Here is a 16,586-nt window from a genome sequence, read left to right on the forward strand (position 1 = left end):
GCTGAGGTTGTGTTATTGCACTCCAGCCTGGGCAACAAGAATGAAACTCCATCTCAAAAAAAAAAAACAAAACAAAACAAAAACTGCGGTTGGATACTAATTTAGAGACCAAGGGGAAATATCATGGACTTAAACAAACAGAAAGGAGTGCCTGAGAGGTAAGTTGCATGAAGATTTATTCATCTGAAAATAAATTTTCCTACCTCAAAATTTTGTTAGAATTTTATATCCAATGAAAATCTCAGCAAAGTGAGGGGATAGGAAAAGTTGTGTCCTTGTTGAGACATGATACGTACACCTCCCTTCAGGGTAGGATTTGCTACCCAAGCTGTCAGATCTAGCGGGGAACGTTCAGCTGCAGAGAGCTACCTGGCCCACCAGAATGCCTTCCCAGGTCAATGGCATCCAATACCTTGTCAAAAAAGGGGTATAAAAGCCATTTACACCCACCTGGGATTGCTCTGGTAGGCCATATGTGCTCCGGAGCGCCACAGAGGGTTAGCCAAGGTCTTGCCAAGGTTTCCTCACAGATGGACTTCTTTTTCTGCCCAGTTCTTCTCTTCCTTATCTTTCTTCCTCAGGTGTTGATCTTTAATAAACATCTTGTACTCCAAACTGCATCTCAGCATCTGCTTCCAGAAAAACCAACCTGTACCAAATGAGTAACACAGTTCAAAATTCAAAAGGTGCAAAGAAAAAAAAATATATATATAATATTTGCAAAATTCAAAAGGTGCAAAAAAAGCAAAAATATATATATTTGTTAAAAAATATATATATATTCACTATATAAATATATATATATATAGTGAAACCTCTCCCTCTCTCCATTCAATTCTAGTTACCAATTCCCCTGGCCAAAGTCAACCCATGTGGCCAGGTTCTTGTGCATATTTCCAGAAATTTTCTATGGGTATATAAGAAATTGTGTGTGTATGTAACTTATAAGAAAATATGGCTCTCTCGGCCGGGCGCGGTGGCTCACGCTTGTAATCCCAGCACTTTGGGAGGCCGAGGCGGGCGGATCACGAGGTCAGGAGATCGAGACCACGGTGAAACCCCGTCTCCACTAAAAATACAAAAAATTAGCCGGGCGTGGTGGCGGGCGCCTGTAGTCCCAGCTACTCGGAGAGGCTGAGGCAGGAGAATGGCGTGAACCCGGGAGGCGGGGCTTGCAGTGAGCCGAGATTGCGCCACTGTACTCCAGCCTGGGTGACAGAGCGAGACTCCGTCTCAAAAAAAAAAAAAAAAGAAAGAAAATATGGCTCTGTCTTCCTGCCACCCAAGATGCTGAAAGGAAAGAAGGCCAAGGGGAAGAAGGTGGCTCCGGCCCCTGCTGTCGTGAAGAAACAGGAGGTTAAGAAAGTGGTGAGTCCCCTGTTTGACAAAAGGCCTAAGAATTTTGGCATTGGACAAGACATCCAGCCCAAAAGAGACCTCACCTGCTTCATGAAATTGTCTGGCTATATCAGGTTGCAGTGGCAGAGAGCCATCCTCCATAAGCAGCTTCAAAGTGCCTCCTGCGTGCGATTAACCAGTTCACCCAGGCCCTGCACCGCCAAACAGCTACTCAGCTGCTTCAGCTGGCCCACAACTACAGACCAGAGACAAAGCAAGAGAAGAAGCAGAGGCTGTTGGTCCGGGCTGAGAAGAAAGCTGCCAGCAAAGGGGACATCCTCACTAGGAGACCACTTGTCCTTCAAGCAGGAGTTAACACCGTCACCACCTTGGTGGAGAACAAGAAGGCTCAGCTGGTGGTGACGGCACACGACGTGGATACCATCGAGCTGGTTGTCTTCCTGCCTGCCTTATGTCGTAAAATGGGGGGTCTCTTCCCCTGCATTATCAAGGAGAAGGCAAGACTGGGACATGTAGTCCACAGGAAGACCTGCACCACTGTTGCCTTCACGCAGGTGAACTCGGAAGACAAAGGAGTTTTGGCTAAGCTGGCGGAAGCTATGAGGACCCACTACAACAACAGATACGATGAGATCCACCGTCACTGGGGCGGCAATGTCCTGGGTCGCAAATCTGTGGCTCACATTGCCAAGCTTGAAAAGGCAAAGGTTAAAGAACTTACCGGCTGGGCGCAGTGGCTCACGCCTGTAATCCCAGCACTTTGGGAGGCCGAGGCAGGCAAATGACGAGGTCAGGAGATCGAGACCATGCTGGCTAACACAGTGAAACCCAGTCTCTACTAAAAAGACAAAAAAATAGCCAGGCATGATGGCGGGCGCCTGTAGTCCCAGCTACTCAGGAGGCTGAGGCAGGAGAATGGCGTGAGCCCGGGAGGCGGAGCTTGCAGTGAGCCGAGATCACGCCACTGCACTCCAGCCTGGGAGACAGAGTGAGATTCTATCTCAAAAAAAAAAAGATATATTTTGGAGGTTTCACATTAGTACATAAAATGTATCATCAATAACGAAACCTATGGGATACAACAAAAGCAGTCCTAAGAGGAAAGTTTATAACCACACACACCTACCTCAGAAAAGAAGACTATAAAATTTGTGACAGTGAAAAAAAAATTTTTTTAAGCAGAAGATCCCAAATAAACCATCTAACATTACACCACAAGGAACTAGAAAAAGAACAAAACACACATTTTTGTTTTCTTTGAGACATGGTTTCATTCTGTCACCCAAGCTGGTGCGCAGTAGTGTAATTGTCTCACTGCAGCCTCTACCTCCCAGGTTCAAGCGATCCTCCCACTTCAGTCTCCCAAACAGCTAAGACCACAGGTGTGTGCCACCATGTCCAGCTAACTTTTTATTTTTTTGTAAAGACAGGGTCTTGCTGTGTTCCCCAGGCTAGTGTTGAACTTCTGGGCTCAAGAGATCTTCCCACCTCACCCTCCCAAAGCACTAGCATTACAGTGTGAGCCCGCGTGCCTGGCCTAAACATGAAATTAAACAGAAGGAAGAAAATAATAAAAAGCAGAACAGAAATAAATCAAATTAAGCACAGAAAAGCCATAGAAAGAATCAACAAAACTAACAGTTTTTTTGAAAAAATAAACAAAATTGACAAACCCTTAGCTAATTTAACTATGGGAAAAAAAGAAGACTCAAATAAATCAAAAATGAAAGTGAAGAAATTGCAATAGATGCCTGCCTTCCTTCCCTCCTTCCTTCCGTCCTTCCTTCCTTCCTCCCTTTTCTTCTTTCTTTTTCTTTTCTTCCCTCTGTGGCCCAGGCTGGAGTACACTCGGCTCGCTGCAGACTCCCTGTGTCCGGCTCCCGTGATTCTCCTGCCCTGGCCTGCGGGCTGCCTGGGATTGCCGGCGCGCGCCACCACCCCTCCCTGGTTTTTCTCCTTTGGCTGGAGGCGCGGTTTCGCCATGTCGGCCAGGCTGGTCTCCAGCTCCTGACCTCTGGTGGTCTGCCCGCCTGGGCCTCTAGAGGTGCTGGGACTGCAGACAGAGGCTCGCTCACTCGGTGCTCGGTGTTGCCCGGGCTGCAGTGCGGTGGCGTGGTCTTGGCTCGCTGCAGCCTCCGCCTCCCAGCCGCCTGCCTTGGCCTCTCAGGGTGCTGGGATTGCAGCCTCTGGCCCGCCGCCGCCCCGTCTGGGAGGTGGGAAGCGTCTCTGCCTGGCCGCCCATCGTCTGGGTTATGAGGAGCTCCTCTGCCCGGCCGCCCCGTCTGGGATGTGAGGAGCGCCTCTGCCCGGCTGCCCCGTCTGGGAAGTGAGGAGCGCCTCTGCCCGGCTGCCCCGTCTGGGAGGTCTACCACAGAGGCCAGAAGCAATGTGGGGGCTGGACGTGGTGGCTCACGCCTGTAGTCCCAGTACTCTGGGAGGCCAAGGCAGGTTGATCACTTGAGGCTAGGAGTTCGAGACCAGCCTAGCCAACATGGCGAAACATATGAAAAATACAACTGACAAACCAACCAACCAACCAAGCGACAACAAAACAGGTCTACCCTGGAGTCATACTCTAATTTTTTCTATTTGCCTCCCTTTCTAATCCTTTATCCCACTTTCTTTTTCTTCCTCTTCCTTCTCCTTTGTCAAATAGAGGATTGAGTTATTATCATTGATCCATAAAAGTCCCTCTCTCATTTATTTTCTTTAATTCCCACCCCCCATTTCTATTCCCCGTCTTCCCATGTGCAACCTTCCTAATATGTTTGATATGCATCTTTTTGTTTGTATGTACTTTTAGAAAATGTTTATTGTTTTGTGTGCAAAAAAAAAAGAAATTGCAATAGATACCTTAGAAATAAAAAGGATTATAAGAGACTATTATGAACAATTATTGGCCAACAAATTGAATAACCAGAGGAAATAAAGTCTTGGAAACCTACAATCTACTAAGACTGAGTCAGGAAGAAACAGAAAACCTGGACAGACCAATAATAAAGAGAGAGATTGAAGAAGTAATCAGAAACCTCCCAACAAAGAAAACCAAGATCTGATGGCTTCACAGCTGAATTCTACCAAACATTCCAAGGGAAATTAATACCAGTACTTCTTAAACTCTTCTGAAAAATAGAGCCCCTCTTTTTTTTTCCATCCTGGCTAACACAGCGAAATCCCATCTCTACTAAAAATTCAAAAAATTAGCTGGGCGTAGCAGCATGCGCCTGTAGTCCCAGCTGCTGGGGAGGCTGAGGCAGGAGAATGGCTTGAACCCAGGAGGCGGAGCTTGCAGTGAGCCAAAATCGCCCCACTGCACTCCAGCCTGAGCGACAGAGCAAGATTCCATCTCAAAAAAAAAAAGAAAGAAAAAGAAAAATAGAGCCTGAAGAAATATACTTCCAAACTCATTTTATGAGACCTGCATCACCTTGATACCTATGCCAGACAAAGATATCACAAGAAAATAAAACTACAGACCAATTTATCTGATTAAAATTCATGCAAAAATTATCAATAAAATATTAGCAAACCCAATCCAACAAAACATCGAAATATTTATACATCATGATCAAGTGGGATTTATCCCTGGCACCCATAGCTGGTTCAACATATGCAAATCAATCAATGTCATACATAACGTTAATGGAATGAAAGACAAAGATCACATGATCATCTTAACTGGTGCAAAAAAGCATTGGACAAAGTCCGACATCCTTTCTTGATAAAAGCTCTCAACAGTTTAGGTATAGAAAAAAAGCTTTAAGCGTAATAAAGGCCACTTACAAAAAATTCACAGCTAACACTATAGTCAATGGGGAATAACTGAAATATTTACCACTAAGACCTGGTACAAGGCAAGGATGCCCACTCACCTTGCCTTATAAATACAATCCTAAAATCCAAATGGAACCATAAAAGACCCCAGACAGCCAAAACAATTCTGAAAAGGAAAAACACAGTTGGAGGTATTACACTCCTGACTTAAAACTATATTGCAAAGCTATAGAAATCAAAACAGTAGGGTACTGACATAAAAGCAGACACATATACTAGGAGAACAGAATGGAGAGCCCAGAAATAAATGTGAACATATACAGTCAGTCAACTGATTTCTAACAAGGACACCAACAAGGCAAATGGAGAGAAGATAGTTGTTTCAATGAATGATGCCTGGGAAAACTAGAATTCTACATGCAAAGAACAAAATTAGACCCATATCCATCATATGCCATACACCAAAATCAACTCAAAATGGATAAATGACATAAATATAGGATCAGAAAGTATAAAAGTCCCAGAAGAGAACATAGGGGGAAATCTCCTGGATATTGGCCTCAGCAATAGCTTTTTGTATATCCCACCGAAATCTCAGACCTAAAAAGTAAAACTAAATAAATGGTATTATATCAAACTAAAAAGCTTCTGCACAGCAGAAAAAAAAATGGAACCGCAGCCTACGGATTGGGAAAAAGTATTTGCAAACCATATATCTGATAAGGGGTTAATAACCAAAATTCACACAACTAAATAAGGGGGAAACAAATAACCTGATTATAAACTGGGCAAAAGAGATGAGTAGCCATTTCTCCAAGGGAGAAATAAGAGTTTCCAATAGGTATATGAAAAGGTGCTCAATATCATTAATTATCATGGAACTGCAAATGAAAACCACTGTGAGATATCATCTCACACCTGTTAGGATGGACGTTATCAAAAAGTCAAAAGATAACAAATGTTGGCAAGGGTGTGGAGAAAAGAAAATTTTTGTACACTGTTAGGGGATTGCAGATTGGTGCAGCCATTATGGAAAAGAGTACAGAGGTTTCTAAATAAATTTAAAATAGAACTACCACATGACCCCACAATCCCTCTTCTGGGCATATGATATACCCAAAAGAAATAAAATTACCACCTCATAAAGACATCTACACTCCCATGTTTATTGCAGCATTACAATAGCCAAGCTATAGAAACAATCTAAGTCTCTGTGAACAGTCAAATGGATAAAGAAACTGGTACACATGTACAGTGGAATATTATTCTACCCTAAAATGGAATGAGAGCTTGCCATTTATCACACATGGATGAACCTGGAGGACATTATACAAAGTGAAGTAAGCCAGACACAAAAAGAAAAATATGGCAGGATCCTGATCTCACTTACATGTAGCATCAAAAAATAAATTAAATATATAGAATAGGAAACAAAACAGTGGTTAACAGAGATGGGGTGGGGAGGACATGGGGAGATATAAGTCCAAAGGTACAAAACAGCAGATATGTGGGGCAAACAAGTTTAGAGATCTCATGTACAACATGAGGACTGTAGGTAACAAAATTGTACTGGATATGAGATTCATGCTAAGACTGTAGATTTTAGCTGCTCCTGTCAAAAAACAAAAGAAAATGGGTAATTATGTGAAATGATGGATGTGTTAATTTGCTTCACTGTAAGAACTTCTTTACTACATATATATATAAAACCATAATAACATCATGTTATGTCTTAGACATGCACAATATAATTTCTTTAAGTATCTTTATTTTTAATTGATATTCCATTACATAGATGTAACATAATTTATTTGGTGGACATTTAAGTTATATCAAAGCTTCTACTATTACACACAATGCTGAACTGAATAATCTGTGTGTGTTCAAGCCCTGTGAGTGTGTGTGTAAAAGAAAAATTCCTAGAAGGGTAATTTCTAGGTCAAAATGCTATACAGTCATAACTTTGATAGATATTGGTAAATTACCCTCCATCTACACTGTACTGATTCACACTCCCTTGGAAAACATATGAGAGCCTATTTCTCCATACCCTTCCTTTATGTGTATAACTGAATTAAGAAAGTACCATATTAAATATAAACAAAAACTAGCCAAGTGCAGTGGCTCACACCTATAATCCCAATGCTTTGGGAGGCCAAAGCACAAGAATTGCTTGAGGCCAAGAGTTCAAGACCAGCCTGCGCAATATAGTTAGACCCCATCTCTAAAAAATTTTTTTTAATTAGCCAGGAGTTGTGGTGTGCACCTTTAGACCTAGCTACTCAGATGCTGAGGCAGGAGGATTGCTTGTGCCCAGAAGTTTGAGGCTGCGGTGAGCGATGATCGCACCACTGTACTCCAGCATGGGCAACAGAACGAGACCCTGTCTCTATATAATAAGAATAATATAATAAAGATATAAATTTAAATATAACTTTAAGTGTTTTAAAATTAAAATATAAATTTAAAGTGTTGGGATAAAAATATATAGTATTCTAATATTTTCTTTCCGGGCCATATTAGGTCATCTTGTGTCATCTTGGTTATGTCTCACCTGACTTTGGAAGCCAATGGTTTACTAAACTGAAGAGTTTTCTGAGATCAGGGATCAGGCCTGGACAGTAGTTGTTCAAGTAACATTTACTAAATGGACAAAGTAATGGCAAAAAAAGAAAGAAACCAGGTAGCCATAAATGCAAATATGTGGTATGCTTCGTTGTAAGTGCATATTTTACTACCAATACATGTAAGAGTTGTGTCCATATGTATAGTATATATTGGTAAAGCGATATGTGTGTGACTAAAACACACACACACAGGACCTAATGCACAAATTCTTTTACTGAGTGTATAATCAAAATATTTTAAACATCTGTTTGCCCACATCAATAAATTTCTATTAATCTTGCTTTCTGGGAGCCAAAATCTATGATGTGCCTCTTTAGATTAAGTAGATTTTTATAAAACCTCTCCACCTATTCTGCCAAAAACTACTCCCATCTTCAGCATATTCCACTGAAATACATATCACTTTGCCATCCACACTTCACATATGTCCAGTTCATTTTTGATCAGCAAAGATTTCTTAAGCTCCTACTATGTATGCCACCTTGGGGCTTCATGTGCATAATAAAAACCTTGGTGTTCATAACCCCTTATCTTAACCCAGACACTTCCTTCTAGTAATTCCAAGTCTTTAGATAAACTCTTTCAACCAACTGCCAATCAATAAATACCATCCCCTGGAATTGTCCCGCCTTTCTAGACCAAACCAGTGTACGTCTTGCATGTACTGATTGATGTATTATGTCTCCCTAAAACGTATAAAACCAAACTGTAGCCTAACTACTTTGGGTACACATTCTCAGGACCTCCTGTGTCACAGGCATGCCCTTAACCTTGGCAAAATAAACTTCTAAATTGATTGAGACCTGTCTAGAATACTTTTTGGTTTATAGCTTCAATGCTGGCAAACTGACCATATTCAGTACCTCCCTATCGTTTTTCTATCTTGACATTTGATTCCATGATTATTACAAGTAAAGTGATTACGTTCGAATTTTCATCAATTATAAAATATATTCCCCATTCTCCCATCTGCTTTTTTTTCTCTTCCTTCTCTATTCACTTTGTCATATAAATGGATTGATCCTGCAAAAAATGTACATAGCTAATATTGTGAGATATTAATTTATATATTTAGCCCTCCCAGTATTTCTCCTTTGCTCTTTCTTATGCTGCATGCCTCAGGGGAGGTATGTGGTAAGGTGGAAAGTAAGGAACCAACTTTCTAGCCCTGTTTCCTAAACTATATGCCTCAGAGCAAGGATAGCATATTTTTTAAGAAGCAGCAGCAGAATGTCTGAAAAGAGGAGGATGGAGCAAAGCATTCCTTCAAGCTGAGAGGAACAGAAAGAAACTCTTGTGGATCCTGAAGCAGTGGGAACCAGGGCACTGGAGTGAGGCCACAGCCAGTTGGGTTTCCCGTGCATCATAGAGTGAAGACATACAAATATAGAAAATTGACATCACAGTGAAAATTGCCAACTTGACTACCAGAATGGTGCTTCTGGTCACCGCACAACACCCTCCACAATCTCCATGAAATCCTGATAAGGGAGGATATACCCAAGAGTAACTGATGTAAAATCCTCCCACAGCTTGCAGGCTGACAGCTCAGAAACAAAATTAAATTTATATATGAAAAACAGTACAGTTTGTTTTTGAGCTCCTGAATTTTGTATCCTAAAAGATATACCACCTACAATGGAAATAACTGAGTTGCTCTGGATACAGAAAGTCAAGATTGTGTCGTGGTGCTATTATTTTCCTCCATGGCATAGGAGACAATGTGGATAGTCCTGATGTGGAATTAAGCAATGAATGATGATGCTTGCATTTTCCATATCAGGGAATCGAAAATTATTTCATTCTTACTTTACCCATGATCTGCATCGGATAAGATGTTTTTGTTATAGCTTTGCATTTTAGTCAGATTTGCTGACAATAATGTTGATAATTTGCCTAGCTATTCTTAAATTGGCCATTTTCCTCATTGGAGCACCTATTCACCAAAGGTTGTTAGCTTAATAATTAGCGACCCTGATGTGGCCATTCATTTATCTTTAGAATAGTTTAAATGTTTTGAGATAAATTATTTTCTTTTCCTTTTCTGACATCTGATCTTTATCTTTCTTGCAGGGAATTGCCTTTCCAAAAAGACAAATCACCCTAACATATGTCAGAAGAATAGCCCTTTTTGGTTGTTATTGTTTTGCTTTCTTTTATTTTGGACATCAGGTGCTTGCAGACAGTTGGGTTACTTGTACTCCTGAATTCAGGGCATGCTATCATGCCCCTCTAATTTTATTTTATTTCCTTTATCACAGACTACCACTTCCATTCTCTCTTTCCCCCATAGGATCTAAATGGATTCAATATAAGTCTTCAAATATGCATGCATCCTCTATCTGTGTGTGTTTGATTCAACTCAGTGATACAGTGCCTTAGATCTCATTCTGTTTCTTACTGTTTCAGTCAACATTGTTTTCTATCTATCCATGGTGCAATATGCACAGTTAGGAAAACAGAAACCAAACTAGGCATTTCAGCAGAGAGAATTTAATACAGAAAATTGGTTATACAGATGATAGAGGCCTGAGAGAAAAGCAAAAAGGATATAGGAAACCAAAAATAATATTGACAGTAAGCAGATAACACCCATACAGCTGGGGAAGCAGAGGAAAAACCAGAAATTAGCAAATCCTAGAAGCTCAGAGATGATGCAAGGAGCTTGGATTCAGACCTCTTGGGGTGAAGGGCCTCAAACATAGAGTAAGACTCCAGGAGCCTGAGAAGAGAACAGCTGCCGGGGTGCGAGTGCTAAGCAGAGATTCTGGACACGTAACAGTGCTGAGGTGACAGTGGAGTTCAGGCCCAGCCGGAGGGACTTTGATGAACATCCTGACCCTTTAGTTGAGATCCTTTTGTAAAAGGCCATGTCCTGGAAGTGGGGGCAAAACTGAAAAAAACCTACCTTAAAGCCTAACACGAAGCCTCAACAGAATCAAAGCAATGTGCTGGTGATTTAACTGCTGCCAAAACAAAATTCAACACTTTTTAGAGGATCATAGCACAATCCAAAGCTTCTACAGGCTATATCAATAATATTTGCAGTACAATTTTTAAAAACTTCTAGACTTGCAAAGAAGAAAAACGTATCTGATAAGAGATAAAGCAGTCAATGAAGCAGACCCAGGAACAATCTAATATCAGGTCTTAAAATAACTGTGATTAATAGCTTTTAAATAAATTAGACTGCTAGTTCCAGCTCTGACATGTGAAGAGTGTAAAAGGTGTCATTCCTGTTCTTACGATAACGGAAAAAAAAAGCTGAAAAAATGGAAAATCAATGACTTTTCTTGGACCCATTAGACAACTGAGGTGACAGAGAAAACCACCATCCTGAAATCTAAAGAGACATTTGAATACAAACACACACACACACACACACACACAACTAAGATTACGTTTACCTGGAGCAGAAGCCACTGGAGCTATAAACTGGTAGTAACACACAAGTAGCAATTTTGACAAACTGTTGAGAGCTGAGTGTAGATTAGCATAAGAGTGAAAAAATCCTGGGGGCTACAGTCTGAGACATAACCTTTTATAGATTTTACTTCCTCAAACCCAACCGAGTTCTTATGGTCAACAGTCAAGAAAGATCCCCTTGTGGCTCTAGCAGGAGAAGGGGAATTATAACCATTTATAACCATATGCCCAGATCCTTGTCTAGCATTTCTGTCTCACCTACTCAGGGGAGGAGAGTGACGGCTAAGTAATAGTCGTGAAGGACATTGTCCAGGAACACAGGCCCACTATAAAAATGAAATTTAATTATAATATTATAGATAACTTCCCCTCCCCTACATCTTCCCACCACATCAACAGCCTCTAGTATAATAACAATGAATTATATCTGAAAGAGCTGCAAGGTGCAGATTCTATTTAAGAAGGCATTCTGGCCGGGTGTGGTGGCTCACACCTGTAATCCCAGCACTTTGGGAGGCTGAGGCGGTCAGATCACTTTAGCCCAGGAGTTCAAGACCAGCCTGGGCAACATAACGAAACCCCATCTCCATTAAAAGTACAAAAATTAGCCAGGCATCGTGGCACATGCCTCTAGTCCCAGCTAGTGCGGAGGCTGAGGTGGTAAGATCTCTTCAGCCCAGGAGGTTGAGGCTGCAGTGAGCTGAGATTGCACCACTGCACTCCAGCCTTAGTGACAGAGCGAGATGCTGTCAAAAAAAAAAAAAAAAAAGAGGGAGTTCTTAGAGAAGCCCAAAGATAGCAGAGGAGAAATCATGGACACTTGGACACTGGAGTAATTTGAAGCCTCTGGCACCTACAGCTACAGAAGCATTAAATACAACCCAACTATTAGCCAGAGTAACATAAAACTTCACAATAAAGACCTATTTAACCTCAATTCCTATTATTCAACCTAACATAGCTAACTTTAAACAAAAAATTACAAGACATGTCGAAAGAAAGAAAAAAAACACAGTCTGAAAAGACAAAACAAGCATCAGAACCAGACTCAGATATGACACAGACTTTGGAATTATCATATAAGAAATTTTAAATAACTATGATTAATATGTCAGGGGCTCTAATGAAAAAAGTAGACAACATGAAAAGCAGGTGTAAGCAGAGATGTAATTTAATGTAAGTAGAGAGAGAGAGAAACTCTAACAAAGAAACAAAAAAGAAATGCTAGCAAAAAAAAAACCACTGTAACAGAAATGAAGAATGACCTTGATGGGCTCACTAGTACACTGGAGATGAATAGGGAACAACCAGTGAATTTGAAGACAGGTCAACAAAAACTTCCCAAACTGAAATGCAAAGAGAAAAAAGAATAGAAAAAAAAAAAACAGAATAGAACATCCAAAAACATGGGATAATTTCAAAAGGTGAAATATATGCATAATTGAATAACAGAAGAAAAAAGAGACAATGGAGCAGAAGAAATATTTGAAATAATCATAGTCAAGAACTTTCCAAAATGAACAATAGACACCAACCCACAGATCCAGGAAGTTCAGAGAACATCAAGCAGTACCCAAAAAGTCTACACCTAGACATCACATACTCAAACTGCCACAAACCAAAAACTTGAAAAGAGCCAGGGGAAGACAAATAAATTTTTAATGGGCAGAACGAATAAAAACATGGAGTATTTTAAAACATAATTTAAATCTATAAAAAAAATCAAATGATAAACTGCAAAATATGAAATCTGAAATTTAAAATCCTTTGGATGGCGCTTAACAGCTGACTAAACTCAGCAGAAGACAGCATGAGTAAACTTCAAGCAGATCAATAGACAGTATTGAAACAAGAGCAGAGATGAAAAATAATGAAAATAGAACAGAGCAGAAGAGAAATGTGAGACACAGTCAGAAGATCTCCAAAGGGTAGGAGAGAATTTGATAAAGCTAGTACTTAAAGAAATCCTGGCTGAGAATAATCCAAAACTGATTAACTACCTCAATCTAGAGAGTCAAGAAGTTCGAAGAAACCTAAGCAGGAAAAATAAAAACAGACCTACACCTATGCACATTATAATCAAAGTGGAGAAAAACAAAGTTAGAGAGAAAATCTTAAAAGTAGGCTGGGCATGGTGGCTCACGCCTATAATCCCAGCACTTTGGGAGGCTGAGGCAGTGAATCACCTGAGGTCAGGAGTCCAAGAGCACCCTGGCCAACATGGCGAAACCCTGTCTCTACTGAAAAACAAAAATTAGCTAGGCATGGTGGTGTGCTCCTGTAATCCCAGCTATTCTGGAAGCTGAAACAGGAGAATTGCTTGAACCTGGGAGGCAGGGGTTGCAGTGAGCCAAGATCGTGCCATTACACTCCAGCCTGGGTCATAGAGTGAGACTCTGTTAAAAATTACATGTTATCTTCAGTGGGAAAATGCAAATTACAGTTAACTTCTCAACAGAAACAATGGAAGCCAGAAGACAATGAAGAGACACCTTAATGTGTAGAAACAGTCAACCTATACAGTGAAAACATCTTTCAAAAATGAAGGCAGGCTCCACGCCTGTAATCCTAGCACTTTGGGAGGCAAAGGCTGGTGGATGGCTTGAGCCCAGGAGTTTGAGAGCAGCCTGGCCAACATAGTGAAACCCCATTTCTACAAAAAATACAAAAATTAGCCGGGCATGGCAACACACACCTGTAGTCCCAGCTACTCAGGAGGCTGAGATGGGAGAATCACATGAGCCTGGAAGGTCGAGGTTGCAGTGATCCCAGACTGTGCCACTGCATTCCAGCCTGAGCGTTGAAGTGAGACCCTGCCTCAGTAAAAGAAGAAGAGAAGAAAGAAGAGGAGGAGGAGGAGGAAGGAGGAAAGAAGAGGAAGAGGAGGAGGAAAGAAGAGGAAGGTGAAGAAGAAGAAAGTGGCAAAGTAAATAAGTTGTCAGACATTCTCAGATAAGCAAAGGCTTAAAGAGCTCTTCACCAGTGTGCTTACTCTACAAGGAATACTAAATTCTTCAGGCTAAAAAGTTCATGTTCCTAGATGGAAGCATGGAAATGCAAGAGGGAGTACATGCCAGAAAAGGAAAGTAGGTGGCTAAATCTAAGATTATTGATCATTTAGAGAAACAATAATAGCAATGTCATGTGAGCTGTATAACAGAAGTCAAATCAATGACAACAATAGCAAACAAGGTGAGGTCGAGAGCAAATGGAATTAAACTTTTGTAAATTTTCTGCATTGTTCAGGATGTAGGAAAAGCACTAATTACTAATGTAAACAAACTGTAATAAAGATATGTTTTGTAATTTATTTTGCAGCCACTAACAAAATGACACTAAAAGATATAATAAAAAGGTTAATGGAGGAGATAAATTGAATAACACAATCTTGATTAATACAAAGAGCAGCAAAATAGGCATAAAGGAATACAAAAGAGACGAGATAGAAAACTAAGAGCAAGATAATAGACCTAAAAGTATCACTTTGGCTTCTGAGTGGAATACAGGCTGTAAATGGCAAGAAAGGAAGCAAGGAGACTAGTTAGAAGACTTTAAAAATAGGCCGGGCGCGGTGGCTCACGCTTGTAATCCCAGCACTTTGGGAGGCCGAGGCGGGCGGATCACAAGGTCAGGAGATCGAGACCATGGTGAAACCCCGTCTCTACTAAAAATACAAAAAAATTAGCCGGGCGTGGTGGCGGGCGCCTGTAGTCCCAGCTACTCGGAGAGGCTGAGGCAGGAGAATGGCGTGAACCCAGGAGGCGGAGCTTGCAGTGAGCCGAGATTGCGCCACTGCACTCCAGCCTGGGCGACAGAGCGAGACTCCATCTCAAAAAAAAAAAAAAAAAAAATAACACGGAGAATAGATAATGGAAGTTGGATCAGGTTGGCATTGTCAGAGGTTGTGCAAAGTGGCCAGATTCTGAATGTATTTTGAAGGTAGAATTAATAGGACATGCTATAAATTGGATGAGGGATATGAGAAAAAGAGAGGTGCTGAGGATGACTCCAAAGTTTTCTACTTGAATAACTAAAAAGATAGAATGTGAATCTGAAAGAAATTTAAAGGAATGGTCAAGAATAGAATCTATCCATAAGTGTGAACCGAATGGTACTATTATGTTGTGGGCTATTATTTTCAAAGAAATCAAAGCTTTGTTAAACACAAAAACATGTCAAAGACACTTGAAATTGATAGAACTTTTTAACATTTTATAATATTAATAAATATCAATAAATAATTAATAAATATTAATAAATAAACCAAACTACAAAAAATAAAAATAAAAAAAAGGAATTTCCAGCATTCCCTATTCCCAAGACTCAACAAGAGCTGACTTGCTCAATCCAATGGCAAATACCCAACTCAATGGATTTATTAGGCACCTACAGACGTGTTTCCAGAGTCACTTACCTCATTGGCATTAACTGCAAAGATAAAACATCCAACCAATTGTTCTTTTGGTGGACATTTAAGTGCCTGTTAGGTACCAAGCACTAATCATAGGCATTTGAAACCCAAAATGAACAGAAAAACACAGCTCCTGCTTTCTAGGTACTCCTGGATAAACTCCATATAAACTGGCCTGCAGCCAGGAGTGCTGGCTCACACCTGTAATCCCAGTACTGTGGGAGGCCGAGGCGGGCGGATCACCTGAGGTCAGGAGTTTGAGACCAGCCTGGCCAACATGGCGAAACCCCGTCTCTACTAAAAATACAAAAATTAGCGGGACGTGATGGTGGGCACCTGTAATCCCAGCTACTCAGGAGGCTGAGGCAGGAGAATTACTTGGACCCAGGAGGCAGAGTTTGCAGTGAGCTGAGAACACACCACTGCACTGTAGTCTGGAAGACAGAGCATGACTTCATCTCAAATAAATAAATAAATAAACAAACAGGCCTGCTCATGTCACAAGGCGGAAGACAAGAGAGAATATTTAACTTTCCAAAGAGAGGAAAGGAAAATCAGGATAGCAGAGTGGACAAGAGCACAGCTTTGATGCCCAGACAAACCTGGACCATTTTTCTCACATGTCACATGGTAATAATATCTATCTCACAGGGCTGTTACAGAATTTAAAACTACAGACACTTACACACATTTACAGACATATAATTGTATCACAGCACCTGGCACGTAATATACATTAAATAAATTATCATTATTATTATTTGTGTGACTTATCTCTTTATTGGCTCTCAGCTCCAAATCAACTCTTCTTCACCCTGCTTTGTGAGACTCTGCAAATGTTTCTCCTTTCTCAGCTGGCAGAATTTTAAGCTTCACCAAAAGACAGCACTGGAGTGACCTTAAAAGGCAAAGATAGAGTTCGCTGGAGGGGCTGCTGCTTGGAACACCTGGAGTCTCCGCGGGCAGATCTCATATTTTGGATTCTGGA

The 16,586-nt window shown here is 40.8% G+C and overlaps 1 pseudogene; it reads left to right on the top strand.

Moving 5' to 3' along the window:
* Nucleotides 1-1,287: 1,287 nt before the first annotated feature.
* LOC116810745 (large ribosomal subunit protein eL8-like) overlaps nt 1,288-16,586 on the top strand; it is a 29,665-nt pseudogene continuing 14,366 nt past the window's right edge.

The sequence above is a fragment of the Hylobates moloch genome, unplaced genomic scaffold (assembly GCF_009828535.3).
Source record: "Hylobates moloch isolate HMO894 unplaced genomic scaffold, HMol_V3 SCAFFOLD_1, whole genome shotgun sequence".
Classification (NCBI taxonomy): Eukaryota; Metazoa; Chordata; class Mammalia; order Primates; family Hylobatidae; genus Hylobates; species Hylobates moloch.